Here is an 18,814-nt window from a genome sequence, read left to right as displayed (position 1 = left end):
TTATACACATAATGACACACATAGTGCCCTTTACACACATGTTGCACATTATTAATGCATTTTTACATGACACACATAATGCTCCTTACACATATTCTGAACACTACTGCACAACCAACCCACTCACATGCACACAGCACTCACACTGTCACTAACACTGTGGCCTCTGCCTCTGCTTGGATACAGATGTGTCCTCATAAATCTTGCCTCAATGCTAACGTCAGGCACCTTTTTATTAATGAAAATGCATCTTATTTGCATTGCTATGTGGCTTGGATGCACAAGCAGCTTCTGCTGATTAAACTGATATGTAGCATGCCTATATACTGTGTGAGACTGTGGCTGTATCTGCATATGAAATGCTACACACAGAATATAGGCATGCCACATATCATTTTTATCAGCAGAAGCTGCTGATGCCCCTAGGCATACCAAATGCCCTAGGCAATTGCCTAGTTTGCCTATGCCTATGGCCAGCTCTGGTTACAGGTATATATCTCTACTGTGAATAGCTGTGAGCAATAAAGGCAATATATAACCATTTTACAGCTAATAAGCCGCTGAATATTTGTGTACCCAAATCACTTGTGGCTGTGGGAATTAACCATACCTATGAATGACCTAAGTATATAAATCATTGATGAAGTGACAATATATGGAGAGAATTCCCAACTATTAAGCACACCAATTTACCTCTGAAGAAGGGAAATTACATGGAGTGAATCCCCAATTATTAAACACATCATCTTACTTCTGTGTGAGAAGTGTCCCCAATAACATACCTTATGGGAATTAAATAATATACTCCTATTAATTGTTATACTATATCCACTTTATTATAGCAACTCTCTAGGAACTTATTGAACATATGTCTAGTTATTGAATTCATTGATTGATTATATTTTCATCACAACAGTCATCTTAGAGTATTTAGATCCGTAGTGATCCTTATCATATTAACAAAACCGAATTAACACATTAAATGACACAGGTAGCGAGCCTTGGTTTTAAAATTCACTTTATTTAGTAATTAATGTAATAATTGTTGTATTGTATTGTCTGATTTCGGGTTTTTTTTTAACAATCTTAATGGATCTATTAAAAGTTAAATTTTAGAAAACATTTATGTGCGCCAACAAAGAGACATTCTTCGTCCTTTTCTTTTCTCTTGCATAATACAATTGTCTCTGGGTGCACCCTCGAACATCCAATAAATGGTGACTTACTTATTGATGGATACTAATCGGGGACTATTCGTTGTAAGTTGATACTATCAATTATTTAGCTAGTGCAGAGCATATCCCACTCCCCATACCCTTTAATGCTCTAGGATACAGTGTCACATGGAATAGTAATATGCAGGTGTGTAGGATACAGTGCCACATGGAATAGTAATATGCAGGTGTGTAGGATACAGTGCCACAAGGAATAGTAATATGCAGGTGTGTAGGATACAGTGCCACATGGAATAGTAATATACAGGTGTGTAGGATATAGTGCCACATGGAATAGTAATATGCAGGTGTGAAGGATACAGTGCCACATGGAATAGTAATATGCAGGTGTGTAGGATACAGTGTCACATGGAATAGTAATATGCAGGTGTGTAGGATACAGTGCCACATGGAATAGTAATATACAGGTGTGTAGGATACAGTGTCACATGGAATAGTAATATGCAGTTGTGTAGGATATAGTGCCACATGGAATAGTAATATACAGGTATGTGGCGTATATAGTACCACATGGAATAGTAATATGCAGGTGTGTAGGATACATTGCTACATGGAATAGTAATATGCAGGTGTGTAGGATACAGTGCCACATGGAATAGTAATATGCAGGTGTGTAGGATACAGTGCCACATGGAATAGTAATATGCAGGTGTGTAGGATACAGTGTCACATGGAATAGTAATATGCAGGTGTGTAGGATACAGTACCACATGGAATAGTAATATGCAGGTGTGTAGGATACAGTGTCACATAGAATAGTAATATGCAGGAGTGTAGGATACAGTGTCACATGGAATAGTAATATGCAGGAGTGTAGGATACAGTGTCACATGGAATAGTAATATACAGGTGTGTAGGATACAGTGTCACATGGAATAGTAATATGCAGGTGTGTAGGATACAGTGCCACATGGAATAGTAATATGCAGGTGTGTAGGATACAGTGTCACATGGAATAGTGATATGCAGGTGTGTAGGATACAGTGCCACATGGAATAGTAATATGCAGGAGTGTAGGATACAGTGTCACATGGAATAGTAATATACAGGTGTGTAGGATACAGTGTCACATGGAATAGTAATATACAGGTGTGTAGGATACAGTGCCACATGGAATAGTAATATGCAGGTGTGTAGGATACAGTGTCACATGGAATAGTGATATGCAGGTGTGTAGGATACAGTGCCACATGGAATAGTAATATGCAGGTGTGTAGGATACAGTGTCACATGGAATAGTGATATGCAGGTGTGTAGGATACAGTGCCACATGGAATAGTAATATGCAGGTGTGTAGGATACAGTGCCACATGGAATAGTAATATGCAGGTGTGTAGGATACAGTGTCACATGGAATAGTAATATACAGGTGTGTAGGATACAGTGCCACATGGAATAGTAATATGCAGGTGTGTAGGATACAGTGCCACATGGAATAGTAATATACAGGTGTGTAGGATACAGTGTCACATGGAATAGTAATATGCAGGTGTGTAGGATACAGTGTCACATGGAATAGTAATATACAGGTGTGTAGGATACAGTGCCACATGGAATAGTAATATACAGTTGTGTAGGATACAGTGTCACATGGAATAGTAATATGCAGGTGTGTAGGATATAGTGCCACATGGAATAGTAATATGCAGGTGTGTAGGATACAGTGTCACATGGAATAGTAATATGCAGGTGTGTAGGATACAGTGCCACATGGAATAGTAATATGCAGGTGTGTAGGATACAGTGCCACATGGAATAGTAATATGCAGGTGTGTAGGATACAGTGTCACATGGAATAGTGATATGCAGGTGTGTAGGATACAGTGCCACATGGAATAGTGATATGCAGGTGTGTAGGATACAGTGTCACATGGAATAGTGATATGCAGGTGTGTAGGATACAGTGCCACATGGAATAGTAATATGCAGGTGTGTAGGATACAGTGCTACATGGAATAGTAATATGCAGGTGTGTAGGATACAGTGTCACATGGAATAGTAATATGCAGGTGTGTAGGATACAGTGCCACATGGAATAGTAATATGCAGGTGTGTAGGATACAGTGCCACATGGAATAGTAATATACAGGTGTGTAGGTTACAGTGTCACATGGAATAGTAATATGCAGGTGTGTAGGATACAGTGTCACATGGAATAGTAATATGCAGGAGTGTAGGATACAGTGTCACATGGAATAGTAATATGCAGGAGTGTAGGATACAGTGTCACATGGAATAGTAATATACAGGTGTGTAGGATACAGTGTCACATGGAATAGTAATATGCAGGTGTGTAGGATACAGTGCCACATGGAATAGTAATATGCAGGTGTGTAGGATACAGTGTCACATGGAATAGTGATATGCAGGTGTGTAGGATACAGTGCCACATGGAATAGTAATATGCAGGTGTGTAGGATACAGTGTCACATGGAATAGTGATATGCAGGTGTGTAGGATACAGTGCCACATGGAATAGTAATATGCAGGTGTGTAGGATACAGTGCCACATGGAATAGTAATATGCAGGTGTGTAGGATACAGTGTCACATGGAATAGTAATATACAGGTGTGTAGGATACAGTGCCACATGGAATAGTAATATGCAGGTGTGTAGGATACAGTGCCACATGGAATAGTAATATACAGGTGTGTAGGATACAGTGTCACATGGAATAGTAATATGCAGGTGTGTAGGATACAGTGTCACATGGAATAGTAATATACAGGTGTGTAGGATACAGTGCCACATGGAATAGTAATATACAGTTGTGTAGGATACAGTGTCACATGGAATAGTAATATGCAGGTGTGTAGGATATAGTGCCACATGGAATAGTAATATGCAGGTGTGTAGGATACAGTGTCACATGGAATAGTAATATGCAGGTGTGTAGGATACAGTGCCACATGGAATAGTAATATGCAGGTGTGTAGGATACAGTGCCACATGGAATAGTAATATGCAGGTGTGTAGGATACAGTGTCACATGGAATAGTGATATGCAGGTGTGTAGGATACAGTGCCACATGGAATAGTGATATGCAGGTGTGTAGGATACAGTGTCACATGGAATAGTGATATGCAGGTGTGTAGGATACAGTGCCACATGGAATAGTAATATGCAGGTGTGTAGGATACAGTGCTACATGGAATAGTAATATGCAGGTGTGTAGGATACAGTGTCACATGGAATAGTAATATGCAGGTGTGTAGGATACAGTGCCACATGGAATAGTAATATGCAGGTGTGTAGGATACAGTGCCACATGGAATAGTAATATACAGGTGTGTAGGTTACAGTGTCACATGGAATAGTAATATGCAGGTGTGTAGGATACAGTGTCACATGGAATAGTAATATGCAGGAGTGTAGGATACAGTGTCACATGGAATAGTAATATGCAGGAGTGTAGGATACAGTGTCACATGGAATAGTAATATACAGGTGTGTAGGATACAGTGTCACATGGAATAGTAATATGCAGGTGTGTAGGATACAGTGCCACATGGAATAGTAATATGCAGGTGTGTAGGATACAGTGTCACATGGAATAGTGATATGCAGGTGTGTAGGATACAGTGCCACATGGAATAGTAATATGCAGGTGTGTAGGATACAGTGTCACATGGAATAGTGATATGCAGGTGTGTAGGATACAGTGCCACATGGAATAGTAATATGCAGGTGTGTAGGATACAGTGCCACATGGAATAGTAATATGCAGGTGTGTAGGATACAGTGTCACATGGAATAGTAATATGCAGGTTTGTAGGATACAGTGCCACATGGAATAGTAATATGCAGGTGTGTAGGATACAGTGCCACATGGAATAGTAATATACAGGTGTGTAGGATACAGTGTCACATGGAATAGTAATATGCAGGTGTGTAGGATACAGTGCCACATGGAATAGTAATATGCAGGTGTGTAGGATACAGTGCCACATGGAATAGTAATATACAGGTGTGTGGGATACAGTGTCACATGGAATAGTAATATGCAGGTGTGTAGGATACAGTGTCACATGGAATAGTAATATACAGGTGTGTAGGATACAGTGCCACATGGAATAGTAATATACAGTTGTGTAGGATACAGTGTCACATGGAATAGTAATATGCAGGTGTGTAGGATATAGTGCCACATGGAATAGTAATATGCAGGTGTGTAGGATACAGTGTCACATGGAATAGTAATATACAGGTGTGTAGGATACAGTACCACATGGAATAGTAATATGCAGGTGTGTAGGATACATTGCCACATGGAATAGTAATATGCAGGTGTGTAGGATACAGTGTCACATGGAATAGTAATATGCAGGTGTGTAGGATACAGTACCACATGGAATAGTAATATGCAGGTGTGTAGGATACAGTGTCACATGGAATAGTAATATACAGGTGTGTAGTATACAGTGCCACATGGAATAGTAATATGCAGGTGTGTAGGATACAGTGTCACATGGAATAGTAATATACAGGTGTGTAGTATACAGTGCCACATGGAATAGTAATATGCAGGTGTGTAGGATACAGTGTCACATGGAATAGTAATATACAGGTGTGTAGGATACAGTATCACATGGAATAGTAATATGCAGGTGTGTAGGATATAGTGCCACATGGAATAGTAATATACAGGTGTGTAGGATACAGTATCACATGGAATAGTAATATACAGGTGTGTAGGATACAGTGCCACATGGAATAGTAATATGCAGGTGTGTAGTATACAGTGCCACATGGAATAGTAATATACAGGTGTGTAGGATACAGTGCCACATGGAATAGTAATATACAGTTGTGTAGGATACAGTGTCACATGGAATAGTAATATGCAGGAGTGTAGGATACAGTGTCACATGGAATAGTAATATACAGGTGTGTAGGATACAGTGCCACATGGAATAGTAATACACAGGTGTGTAGGATACAGTGTCACATGGAATAGTAATATACAGGTGTGTAGGATACAGTGTCACATGGAATAGTAATATGCAGGTGTGTAAGATACAGTGTCACATGGAATAGTAATATGCAGGTGTGTATGATACAGTGTCACATGGAATAGTAATATGCAGATGTGTAGGATACAGTGCCACATGGAATAGTAATATACAGGTGTGTAGGATACAGTGCCACATGGAATAGTAATATACAGGTGTGTAGGATACAGTGTCACATGGAATAGTAATATGCAGGTGTGTAGGATACAGTGTCACATGGAATAGTAATATGCAGGTGTGTAGGATACAGTGTCACATGGAATAGTAATATGCAGGTGTGTAAGATACAGTGTCACATGGAATAGTAATATACAGGTGTGTAGGATACAGTGTCACATGGAATAGTAATATACAGGTGTGTGGGATATAGTGTCACATGGAATAGTAATATACAGGTGTGTAGGATACAGTGTCACATGGAATAGTAATATGCAGGTGTGTAGGATACAGTGTCACATGGAATAGTGATATGCAGGTGTGTAGGATACAGTGCCACATGGAATAGTAATATGCAGGTGTGTAGGATACAGTGTCACATGGAATAGTGATATGCAGGTGTGTAGGATACAGTGCCACATGGAATAGTAATATGCAGGTGTGTAGGATACAGTGCCACATGGAATAGTAATATGCAGGTGTGTAGGATACAGTGTCACATGGAATAGTAATATGCAGGTTTGTAGGATACAGTGCCACATGGAATAGTAATATGCAGGTGTGTAGGATACAGTGCCACATGGAATAGTAATATACAGGTGTGTAGGATACAGTGTCACATGGAATAGTAATATGCAGGTGTGTAGGATACAGTGCCACATGGAATAGTAATATGCAGGTGTGTAGGATACAGTGCCACATGGAATAGTAATATACAGGTGTGTGGGATACAGTGTCACATGGAATAGTAATATGCAGGTGTGTAGGATACAGTGTCACATGGAATAGTAATATACAGGTGTGTAGGATACAGTGCCACATGGAATAGTAATATACAGTTGTGTAGGATACAGTGTCACATGGAATAGTAATATGCAGGTGTGTAGGATATAGTGCCACATGGAATAGTAATATGCAGGTGTGTAGGATACAGTGTCACATGGAATAGTAAAATACAGGTGTGTAGGATACAGTGCCACATGGAATAGTAATATGCAGGTGTGTAGGATACATTGCCACATGGAATAGTAATATGCAGGTGTGTAGGATACAGTGTCACATGGAATAGTAATATGCAGGTGTGTAGGATACAGTACCACATGGAATAGTAATATGCAGGTGTGTAGGATACAGTGTCACATGGAATAGTAATATACAGGTGTGTAGTATACAGTGCCACATGGAATAGTAATATGCAGGTGTGTAGGATACAGTGTCACATGGAAAAGTAATATACAGGTGTGTAGTATACAGTGCCACATGGAATAGTAATATGCAGGTGTGTAGGATACAGTGTCACATGGAATAGTAATATACAGGTGTGTAGGATACAGTATCACATGGAATAGTAATATGCAGGTGTGTAGGATATAGTGCCACATGGAATAGTAATATACAGGTGTGTAGGATACAGTATCACATGGAATAGTAATATACAGGTGTGTAGGATACAGTGCCACATGGAATAGTAATATGCAGGTGTGTAGTATACAGTGCCACATGGAATAGTAATATACAGGTGTGTAGGATACAGTGCCACATGGAATAGTAATATACAGTTGTGTAGGATACAGTGTCACATGGAATAGTAATATGCAGGAGTGTAGGATACAGTGTCACATGGAATAGTAATATACAGGTGTGTAGGATACAGTGCCACATGGAATAGTAATACACAGGTGTGTAGGATACAGTGTCACATGGAATAGTAATATACAGGTGTGTAGGATACAGTGTCACATGGAATAGTAATATACAGGTGTGTAAGATACAGTGTCACATGGAATAGTAATATGCAGGTGTGTATGATACAGTGTCACATGGAATAGTAATATGCAGATGTGTAGGATACAGTGCCACATGGAATAGTAATATACAGGTGTGTAGGATACAGTGCCACATGGAATAGTAATATACAGGTGTGTAGGATACAGTGTCACATGGAATAGTAATATGCAGGTGTGTAGGATACAGTGTCACATGGAATAGTAATATGCAGGTGTGTAGGATACAGTGTCACATGGAATAGTAATATGCAGGTGTGTAAGATACAGTGTCACATGGAATAGTAATATACAGGTGTGTAGGATACAGTGTCACATGGAATAGTAATATACAGGTGTGTGGGATATAGTGTCACATGGAATAGTAATATACAGGTGTGTAGGATACAGTGTCACATGGAATAGTAATATGCAGGTGTGTAGGATACAGTGTCGCATGGAATAGTAATATGCAGGTGTGTGGCATATAGTGTCACATGGAATAGTAATATACAGGTGTGTGGGATACAGTGCCACATGGAATAATAATATGCAGGTGTGTAGGATACAGTGTCACATGGAATAGTAATATGCAGGTGTGTAGGATACAGTGCCACATGGAATAGTAATATGCAGGTGTGTAGGATACAGTGCCACATGGAATAGTAATATGCAGGTGTGTAGGATATAGTGCCACATGGAATAGTAATATGCAGGTGTGTAAGATACAGTGTCACATGGAATAGTAATATGCAGGTGTGTAAGATACAGTGTCACATGGAATAGTAATATACAGGTGTGTAGGATACAGTGTCACATGGAATAGTAATATGCAGGTGTGTGGGATATAGTGTCACATGGAATAGTAATATACAGGTGTGTAGGATACAGTGTCACATGGAATAGTAATATACAGGTGTGTGGGATACAGTGCCACATGGAATAATAATATGCAGGTGTGTAGGATACAGTGTCACATGGAATAGTAATATGCAGGTGTGTGGGATACAGTGCCACATGGAATAGTAATATACAGGTGTGTAGGATACAGTGTCACATGGAATAGTAATATGCAGGTGTGTAGGATACAGTGCCACATGGAATAGTAATATGCAGGTGTGTAGGATATAGTGCCACATGGAATAGTAATATGCAGGTGTGTAGGATACAGTGTCACATGGAATAGTAATATACAGGTGTGTAGGATATAGTGCCACATGGAATAATAATATACAGGTGTGTAAGATACAGTGCCACATGGAATAGTAATATGCAGGTGTGTAGGATATAGTGCCACATGGAATAGTAATATGCAGGTGTGTAGGATACAGTGTCACATGGAATAGTAATATGCAGGTGTGTAGGATACAGTGCCACATGGAATAGTAATATGCAGGTGTGTAGGATACAGTGCCACATGGAATAGTAATATGCAGGTGTGTAGGATATAGTGTCACATGGATTAGTAATATACAGGTGTGTAGGATACAGTGCCACATGGAATAGTAATATACAGGTGTGTAGGTTACAGTGCCACATGGAATAGTAATATGCAGGTGTGTAGGATACAGTGCCACATGGAATAGTAATATGCAGGTGTGTAGTATATAGTGCCACATGGAATAGTAATATGCAGGTGTGTAGGATAGAGTGCCACATGGAATAGTAATATGCAGGTGTGTAGGATATAGTGCCACATGGAATAGTAATATGCAGGTGTGTAGGATACAGTGTCACATGGAATAGTAATATACAGGTGTGTAGGATACAGTGCCACATGGAATAGTAATATGCAGGTGTGTAAGATACAGTGTCACATGGAATAGTAATATGCAGGTGTGTAGGATACAGTGTCACATGGAATAGTAATATACAGGTGTGTAGGATATAGTGCCACATGGAATAGTAATATACAGGTGTGTAGGATACAGTGCCACATGGAATAGTAATATGCAGGTGTGTAGGATACAGTGCCACATGGAATAGTAATATACAGGTGTGTAGGATACAGTGTCACATGGAATAGTAATATACAGGTGTGTAGGACACAGTGCCACATGAAATAGTAATATACAGGTGTGTAGGATACAGTGCCACATGGAATAGTAATATACAGGTGTGTAGGATACAGTGCCACATGGAATAGTAATATACAGGTGTGTAGGATACAGTGTCACATGGAATAGTAATATGCAGGTGTGTAGGATACAGTGCCACATGGAATAGTAATATGCAGGTGTGTAGGATACAGTGTCACATGGAATAGTAATATACAGGTGTGTAGGATACAGTGTCACATGGAATAGTAATATGCAGGTGTGTAGGATACAGTGCCACATGGAATAGTAATATACAGGTGTGTAGGATACCGTGCCACATGGAATAGTAATATGCAGGTGTGTAGGATACAGTGCCACATGGAATAGTAATATACAGGTGTGTAGGATACAGTGCCACATGGAATAGTAATATGCAGGTGTGTAGGATACAGTGCCACATGGAGCAGCCTCCATTGAAACCTATGGTAGCTGCTTTGTGGTCAGATCTTTCATCTAGTGGATACTTACTGTTTGCGCGGATCCCTCATAGACATCTATCTTTGGGGATTTTCCGCTATATATCTTGGGTAAATATGTCCCATTGGATCTGCAGCACCTTGGGATCGCCTTTGCTCTATAATTACCCTGATAATGTTTATACATAGATGGTGTAAATTTCAAATACAAGACTACACTTTGGTGATGTTGGGGTTCAGTCCCAGAAATGCTCCAGTCTCTCTGTCTGTACAATGAAATAACCACAGACCTATAGTGCTGTAATTGCTCCTTGCTGAATCCCCCCCGTCACATCTGTTCAATCCAGATCCTTGGGCACGCATGTGCCTATTACTGTAACCCTTCCAGCGCAATACGCTACCTGCTCTGTCATCTCTATCTCACCGTGGCCATAACTACAGATGTGCGTCGACTCCTGTGTCTTGGTTTTGGGTCCTGTATTAACTTCGTGTTTTGGTTTTGATTTTGCCAAAACCTCCCTCCCGTATTTTTTTTTGTTTTGGATCTGTATTTTTCCCCAAAAAATTTATAAAAACAGCTAATATCACATAATTGGGGCATTTTTTTTTGTTCCGACAGTATTATTAACCTCAATAACATTAATTTCCAGTCATCTTAGACCACCTCACAGCTCATCATATTGTTTTCATCCAATTTAGACCATAGGTTGCACTGAGCTGTCTAAGCTGAGCAGTGGTGGCACACACGTGGCAGTTCAACATTAAACATGGCACATGGGAAACAGAGTGGCAGTGTAGTGGCAGACAGGGTGGCAGTTTAATAATCTATATCACCCCATAGAAAGTAACCAAGAATGCCTTCATAAATCAAGAACTAGATCAGAGACCCAACGGCAGTACAGGGAAATGAAGGTGGAGTATATAGTGGAAAGCAGGTAAAAGAAGGATTGGTTGTTTGATTGATTGATTGATTGATTGATTGATTATTTAAAAAAATTTACATAAAAAATGTAAACCTTTTGTTTTGCAGCAAGTCAGGAAACGAAAAGCCATAAAACAATACAGGAATGATCAATTAATTGATTCACATTCAATAAAATTAACATGCGTTCGGCACCACATCATTTATTGTTAAAAATGTGTTGCGAACTTAGTAATGCAAAAACCACTAGCCCATTATAAAAAGAAAAGTGGTGCGAGACGGAATTGTCCTTGGATCCTCCCATCCACTTTTATGAAGGACATACACAAGCACTTCAGCAGGGACTGCCACTTTTGTGGCTGAAGTGCTTGGTTTTTTTGTGCTCCCACAATACAATTTTTTGGAAGGACTACCTCTGATCACTAATTAGGAGGTTGATGATGAGGCTGTTACTTATAATTATAATTTTGTCAAATAAATTTCATGAACTCACCGCAAATTATGTAATATAGAGTTGGTGCCTAGATGGTTATCATCCCTATCGCTACTAACTTTGGCATCACAAATTGAGCAGATGCCTTCACAAACATTGTCAGGATTTGGGTACAAATAATCCCACATCCAAGAGGTGGCTCTTTTGGTATTATGCCCCGGCATCACAATGGCTTTCTTTTTATCACAGGCAAGAACTGCTGCCACTGGTGGCTGACTTACACAAACAACATCATCAACATCCTCATTAGCGTCTGATAGTATACAAATACCCCCCTCATCCTGTTCCACTTCCACACTAGCATCCTCAATTTCTGTTATGTCATCATCACTATCTTTACTTGTACTGCTTATCCCTACTTTTGCAGATGATACAGAAATGGTGGAAGAAGGCTTCTCTATGAGTACTGTGTGAGAAATGTCAGATTCACACATAGCTAACCTGGACTCCCCTAGACTCCCCTCAGGAAGTTTGTGAATTTTGTTCTTCGGCATTAGTTTTATTTTTTAGGGGGGGGGGGGGGGCACTGATTTGTCTGTTTTTAGTGTGACACCTCTACCCCTTTTTTAACATTGGGAAATATTTTAATTTTAGGTGCCCTTTCCTTTACTTTCTGCTCCATGGACCACTTTACTAGATGTTTGTAAACATTGATTTACATACAGGACTAAAAGCAACACTTTCAGTGATACATTTTTGGGTGTCAATATTAGGGGGTAGGCACGCTTTCAAAAATATCCGCCAATCTTTGTTAGCTGGTTCATGAGCGTTACCCAGATCTCTGATAAACTTCTGACATCTGGCTAAATGCTTCTGGGGATCGGGGAATTTTGAAATGATTGACCGCAGCTCAGCTCTGGACCACAGGCAATACATTGCATTATTCCAGGTGAGGATTTCTCTCTATCGGTTCCCCCATTGGGAGTTACTATTTCAAAGACAGGATGTAATCCTACCATTCTGTTCCTAATCTGTTTGCTGTAAGGTGTTGTTGTCTCTGTGTAATGACCCGTCTCACACTTACCGGTAGCTGTGACCTTACCAGTTCTTTCAGTGGGGAATATTGTTACTGCTCTAACTGGATGGACAGGCCCCACTTGAGTTTCCTGCAAGGTGACTGCCTGAATGAGAGTAGCGATTTGGCTGGGTCCTTCATCTTCCTGTGACCTATAACCTTGGAGAGACTTCAAAACAGGATACAACTTGCAAAAATTAGGGTTAATACATTTCTCTTGCATTCTACTATCATTTACAGATATACCATTGACTGTAGCCATCTCTTCCCCTTCGACCTGTGTCGATAATGGTGTGTCTGTGCCCTCATTCCTGCTATGTTTGGAAGTTGTTTTGCGAGTTTGTTCCCTTTGCACCTCCCCCTCTTGTTGCCACAGGTTTAAACACTCGTTTTGTCTAATCCTTTGTTTTCTGGATTTAATCGGACATATTTTACTACCTACATTCTGCAGTACCTCTGGTTCAAAGCTGCCCACCCTAAGGAATGATACCCTATCTTTGTCAGTCATACGTACCCACTCATTGCAAAAAACTTCCGTGTGTGAACCATATTTTTCACACATGATAAAAAGGGGTCCGCGACTCTTCTGCCTGAACCCTGGCTACCATACGTCTCTTAGTTGAGCAACTGGCTCCCATAATTGTTGGCCTTTTCCCACAAACACCAAAATACTCAATATAAGCCTACGGTGAAAGTTCTTAGAGCGCTTTCACCCACTCCCGCCCACATTGGCCAGTACTACGATACACTGTTGATAGCGGATCGCAATGTACCCAACTTAGGGCCCCTAATTGACCTATATTTACTGGAAGTTTTTAGGAGTGATTTACCTTTTCCAGTAAATATCTGTCATTGGAGACAGCAGACCAGACAGAGCAGACACAATCTAACAGCACACAAATAGGGTTTTTAGAACATCCACCAACCAGGAAAAGGTTACGTGAGATAAATTTCCACCCTTTGCTGATAGATTAAGTCTGCTATGACCTGCTAGGCTGTGAGCATGTGAAAAACCAGAGGAGCCCCCAATTGTAAACGTTGATTTACATACAGGACTATTTAAAATGCCGGGTTCCGACACACCAACATATAATTACTGAAAGGGGGTTACAATAACAATACAATACAATAGTAAAATGGCTACAGTCAATGGTACATATGTTTTAGTTTGCCTGCGCTTCCCAGTCTGGCCCTCAGTCATCAAGGTAGATGACCTTCAGAGTCTGTGATAGTGACCTGGCATGCAGCTGGCTTTTTATACAGTGGATCAAAACATAATGCAATAGACACTGTGTGCTCTTCTTCCATTGGTTCGGGGGTGGGACATATAATGTGCACCGGGGATCATTGGTCAGCTCAAGAGGTGGGCGATGGCTAAGACTTGAGATGTGATTTCTGTTGTTTGCATCTGAGTTCCCGCCCCATGACCAGTTAAACCCATCACATTAATCATACATAAATCTGGTATTATTAATTACTTAATGTTGCAATATATGATAATATTCTTATCCCCACCAGATTAATGTTTACGTGACTCTGAACAATATGATACCACACATGATATGATTATCTATTTCCATCCTCAAGATATACATATATCCATAGAGATATATATATATATATATATATATATATATTGGATGTGGTGTAGACCCAATTATGCGCTATATATGAGCTGCAAGCCTTATGACGTACTCTCTGTTAGCTAGAGTACAGATAATAGGATACAAAAATACAGAATGTCAGAGGGAGCTGTATATGTTGATTGTGTAAAATACTCTTCCGGATTATGACCACAAAGTGATAAAATAACACTTGGTTTATTCACATATTATCTATGCACATTATACTTTGATAAACATAGATTATCACATAAAAATCAAATGGTGAACATATTTAAAATACAGATTCCAATTTTGTTGAAGACATGATATAATCAGTGTATTCCATCCAATAGTATTATATACAGGATGTCTGATGTTCTCACAGAAAAACCATACCCGACGCGTTTCATCCCAAAGGACTTCATCAGGGGTTCATGTCAATCAATATTGGAAGAGTTATGGGGGAAAGAAACCGATTTAGCGGTAATGTTGTTCCCACAAGTAAATTCAAGGAATTAAAATCAAAACAAAATCACGCTGAGTGCACCAGTGTTCACCATTGGTCCAGCCTATAATACAAATATTGACCTCATATAAGTGCAAACTGGGAGGTTGTGCTGTTGTATTCCCTATCAGCTACAAACACACTTATAATGATCCGGCTTTGAATAGTGACAGGCTCTCCTGAACAGCACTGCTGTTCAGGAGAGCCTGTCACTATTCAAAGCCGGATCATTATAAGTGTGTTTGTAGCTGATAGGGAATACAACAGCACAACCTCCCAGTTTGCACTTATATGAGGTCAATATTTGTATTATAGGCTGGACCAATGGTGAACACTGGTGCACTCAGCGTGATTTTGTTTTGATTTTAATTCCTTGAATTTACTTGTGGGAACAACATTACCGCTAAATCGGTTTCTTTCCCCCATAACTCTTCCAATATTGATTGACATGAACCCCTGATGAAGTCCTTTGGGACGAAACGCGTCGGGTATGGTTTTTCTGTGAGAACATCAGACATCCTGTATATAATACTATTGGATGGAATACACTGATTATATCATGTCTTCAACAAAATTGGAATCTGTATTTTAAATATGTTCACCATTTGATTTTTATGTGATAATCTATGTTCATCAAAGTATAATGTGCATAGATAATATGTGAATAAACCAAGTGTTATTTTATCACTTTGTGGTCATAATCCGGAAGAGTATTTTACACAATCAACATATACAGCTCCCTCTGACATTCTGTATTTTTGTATATATATATATATATATATATATTTCCCTTTAAACGGGCGGCACTCAGAGACTTGCAACCAATTTGTAAAGTGCAAAAAAAAAGCCCCACTGGGCTGATTTAATGGTGACGTTTCGGGGTATTACTCCCCTTCCTCAGACAAATTCACAAATCAAATACAGTGCAATATATAGATAAAAACAAACCTGTGCCCTCCAATGCCCTCCGTGTGTGTCCCACGCTCCCGGCAACCGTCCTGCAGTGGCACTTCCAGTCGCGGGTCTCCCGTCGCGCCGGAAGTGACGTCACCCGTCTGGCCCCGGTCGTCATGGGAACACACTGGAAAACAATAACAGTGTGCCGTGAATATCCAGACCGTAATACTACAATATGCATACATTCAAGTGCTTCATATCAATAAAGTGCAATATAAACATGAACAAACAATACACCATGAATCTTTGGACTTTGCAAATATACTAAGACAAATGTGTTAATTATAAACATACTACAAGGGTGATATACCTCAAAACATTAAATTAAAATATGACCATTTCAGCAAAGTGCTGTAATCTTCTCACCTATGTACATATATCAGAATTATGTGCAAACCTATTTTCTGTATTCAATATTTAAAACATGACCCTCTTGGCGTAATGTACGAGACTATTGCCATCTAGTAGTTAAAAAGTATAATCATGAGAACTGTTCATATTCTATAGAGACTGTGCAAAAATTATGCAAAAAATTAAGAAATTAAATCTGACGCAGCTGAATTACAAGAAGTGTGACAATCCCAACGTTTCGTTAAGACCTCTGGGGGCCAGGCAGTCCAATCTGTAAATCCATCTGGATTCAAGTTGTAACAGCTTTTTACCCCGGTAGCCGCCCCGTCTGGAAGCTGGCACACAGTCGATCGCTTTATATTTGCGGGACGGCGGCCGGGAGCGTGGGACACACACGGAGGGCATTGGAGGGCACAAGTTTGTTTTTATCTATATATTGCACTGTATTTGATTTGTGAATTTGTCTGAGGAAGGGGAGTAATACCCCGAAACGTCACAGTTAAATCAGCCCAGTGAGGCTTTTTTTTGCACTTTACAAATTGGTTGCAAGTCTCTGAGTGCCGCCCGTTTAAAGGGAAATATAGACGGACAGTGTGCTGCAGGGAGGGCACCGGAGCAAGGTGTATGTAAGTCCGGAGTGCCAGGGATCTTTATGACTTTGATATATATATATACATACATACATGCATACACACACACACACACTCCTACTATTACAATTTGTTGGGAAATGAATATATATATATATATATATATATATATATATACATATATCTCCAAGAGTTTAGACTATGAATATTATTACCTCAGATTTCTAAATGTCTGGTTTGTAATTTTGTTAGCTATTGCTAATTGAGTATCTCTTCAGTCAACCTAGGTTCCTGAATATTGTCTTTCTTGTTTGTCCTATCTTCAGATAAGACAATGACAATCCAGTATTTATTGTCTTCAACAGATACTGGACTACTCTACAACAATAGGGGTAAACAAAGGTATTTGCCTTCTTCATAGGATTTCAAAGCTTTGTGTAAATAAGGCCATATGGTACATTGTATTTCAGTTTCTGGGAGGATCATTTATGTGCGACCCATCTTCATGCTTATTAGAAGAGTGAGCAGACAGTGGGTGATTTATGCAATACATATATTAAATATATGATATGTCTTAGTGGCTTTTCCATGCGAGTACAAATTCTACCGTAATTACTTATACCATGCGCTAATACGCAGGACCGCGGGAGCGACCATACGCAAATTGCAAATATGTGCACGCACGGCCGAATAAGTACGCGCACGGAGGCCATCTATGTGGTGTTTGTAGGTGATGTGTGTACTGTAATATTTTCCGACTTCGACATGTTGTACTACCATGAGTGGCAGCAGCCGTGGCACTAGTACTTGGTTGTTACTCCTTATCAACTCAGTGCTTATATTTCTTAATGCAGTGACACGGCACCTACAGCACACACAAGTTATACAAAATTTTTTTTTTTTTTCACAAATGACAACTCACGCTGCAGAGTCACAGTGCTTATATTTATGTGAATGCAGTGGGACATAGCACCTACAGCACACAATAGTTGTACAAAGGAACAACAATTTTTACAACATACGAGTTGTACAAAAAAAACAATTTCTTTAATTTATTTATTTATTTTTACTTTTCACCAAAAACGTTTGTTGTCACCAAAAAAGTGTTTATGCTGCTGCCATGTCCTAGGAGCTCTGGGCTGTAATGTACTGTATGCTAGGCACTGACAAAAAACACCAGTGTGCTCCATGGGTTAATGCTGCCCTGTTTTATATTAGCTCTGGGCTGCACTGCGGGCAAGGATAAAAAAACACCAGCGTTCACTGTGCACTAGGGGTTAATACTGCACCTAGCAGTGACACAAAAACCCACCAACAGTGTGCTGTGCCCCAAAGTGCTGCAGTTACGTTACAGCACCAGTGTGACATAAATGAAATAAAAATGTTCCTAAATTTTACTATAAACATGTAATAGAAAATTTTGCTGCCTACATCCATCTAGCTCAGCCAGTAGTTAACTAGGGACAATGGGGGTCACTCCGAGTTGATCGCTCGCTAGCAGTTTTTAGCAGCCTTGCAAACGCTATGCCGCAGCCCACTGGGAGTGAATTTTAGCTTAGCAGAAGTGAGAACGCCTGTGCAGCCGAGCTCTGCAAAAACAGTTTGTGCAGTTTCTGAGTAGCTCTGAACCTACTCAGCGCTTGCGATCACTTCAGCCTATTCGTGTCCGGATTTGACATCATACACCCGCCCAG

At 39.8% G+C, this 18,814-nt stretch overlaps 1 protein-coding gene across 1 annotated transcript in view; it reads left to right on the top strand.

The window, feature by feature from the left end:
• LOC135050400 (uncharacterized) overlaps positions 1-18,814 on the top strand; it is a 96,690-nt gene that overhangs the window by 13,727 nt on the left and 64,149 nt on the right. The gene's annotated exons all lie outside the window — the stretch shown is intronic.

Source organism: Pseudophryne corroboree, chromosome 2 (assembly GCF_028390025.1).
Source record: "Pseudophryne corroboree isolate aPseCor3 chromosome 2, aPseCor3.hap2, whole genome shotgun sequence".
In the NCBI taxonomy this organism is placed as follows: domain Eukaryota; kingdom Metazoa; phylum Chordata; class Amphibia; order Anura; family Myobatrachidae; genus Pseudophryne; species Pseudophryne corroboree.
Note: the sequence above shows the minus strand (reverse complement) of the source record. Positions and strands in the feature narration are given on the sequence as shown.